Source organism: Bactrocera latifrons, unplaced genomic scaffold, assembly GCF_001853355.1.
Source record: "Bactrocera latifrons isolate USDA-ARS-PBARC rearing strain unplaced genomic scaffold, ASM185335v1 scaffold_1128, whole genome shotgun sequence".
NCBI lineage: Eukaryota > Metazoa > Arthropoda > Insecta > Diptera > Tephritidae > Bactrocera > Bactrocera latifrons.
This window is the reverse complement of record NW_017534551.1, coordinates 2,600-4,825: the sequence shown is the minus strand read 5'-3', so window position 1 is coordinate 4,825 and position 2,226 is coordinate 2,600.

Below are 2,226 nucleotides of genomic sequence, written 5' to 3'. Positions count from 1 at the left end.
AGACAGAGTACATGTTATACACCCGAAAGCCATACAGTTTCCAGCTAAGTACAATTACGGGACGGCTGAAAGAAGAATGTTGCCTTCAATACTATCATGGGCTTCTACTATACATATTGACGTGTCGCACGGTTTTATTTTAGTCTAATCTATGCATATGTTTATAATTCCCACGACTGTGTCTATTTTATTATTTTTTGGTTTTTAGTACATTATCTTAAACATTGCTATGTATGTTTAACATAAAACCGTTTAACTTAAAAAGTTTTTTTACCTATTTTTATTATACGTTTACATGCTATAATATCAGTTGATATGAATATGATTTTGCGAATTTTTATGAATTCATGCAAAATTGGTAACATTATTTTTAATTTATGCAATTCGCCAAGCAATTTTTGTAGTTAATGGGCAAATGAGCTTCTTTTTAAATATTTTTTATCTTTGATAATGTAATATAATTTCATATGTATGCATATATTTGCTACATATGTATGTATGTACATATATGATATATTATCATAATATCTTAAAAAACTTAGTATATTACAAGAATAATGTATATGTATAAATAACACCTTTTATCATTTAAAACTTTCATACGCATCTTTCCTGCAGATATGTATGTACATACAAATGTAAGTACAAATCAATTTCAAATGAAGATATCATTTATCAGTGAAATAACATGCGCGCGCTGCTCATACATATGTGCGTATATGTACATACATATGTGCGTATGACATTGCTACACAAATAATGTATACACAAACCTACGAATAAACATATCTGTATATACATGTATGTCGCCTGCGAAAACTTCAAATATTGTTCTACAAAAACAACAATCGTCTTAAACATCATCATACATACTCATATGCGTACACATGTAAATATGTCTCCCGCAAAAATTACAAATACTGTTTACAAAAACAACAATCGTCTCAAATAGCATCAGAAATCAATATGGCAGCCAAATTGAGGACGTCAAAATTTATAGTAAATTACACAACAACAAAATTTTCATTCATGAACGCAAACGTACTTTCAAAAAGCATATTCGATTCATTCATAAAAGCAGACGCCATTACTCTCCCCGAGCATGTCTTGCCTACAAGAGTCTTTTCGCGACGATTTCAAAAGCTAAAAATCATAAATTGAATATATTTCTGAAATGTATGAGAAGGAAAAAGTGTCAACCCCGCAAAAATATATTAAAATAAAATTGACAACGTAGTTTATTTGTCAACGAAAATATTCAATATTCCTCTGATTCATGTGTACAGTCAATCCCGGCTAAGTAGTACTCCGCTTAAATGAAAATCAAATCCCTCCCTCATCACTCTTAACAGCATACATATATAATATCTTGCTGCATCTCATGGTTTGTTTTTTTAAATACCTAGAAATTATTGCTTTAAGTACGACTCATTTAAGTATCCGCAGTCACTTATGTACCATATTATATTTTTATTTCTAACTAATTACAAATATCTGTATCTTTGAATGTGGCACATAACCAGTATTGACTGGTCAAGGAATGTAAAAAATATTTTGTAATTCTGAAATATTTTTACGCAGCTGCGTTGATATGTATGCAAGCACAAACATACATATGTATGTCTTTACGCTAGTTTGTAGGCAAAGCTGTAAAGCGACAAGGGAAGCGGTATCAGTACAGCTCCGATTTTCTTTGACTTTTTGATAAAGTTGGGTTGTCCGTGACAACGGAGTTTTTGTATGAAACATACAAGTTATGTCGCGACAAATTTACACACATAATTCGAATGATTCTTTCAAATTTGTTTACATCAACAAAAAATTACATATGTATGTAATTTCATATGTGAATATGCGAGCATATATATGGTTTTTAAAATCTGTTTACATGTACACATATTTATATGCATATGACTTTTAAGATTTTATCAAAACATCAAATGCCCAAAGTAAATAAATACATATGTATACAAATATATAACTTAAAAAGCATATATTAATTAAAGTCATAATACAAATATGACTTAATTATACATTTCAATTTATTTAATGGAATTCATCATTAAATAGGTCAAATTGCACTTATGTACATACATATTTATGTATATATATAAATTTTAGCTTCGTTATCAAATATATGGGGAATATCCATAGCGGTTTGCGCATTGTAAATATGCGAATCTGTAAGCGTACATTGAAATTAGCATCACTTCTCTCATTTAACAA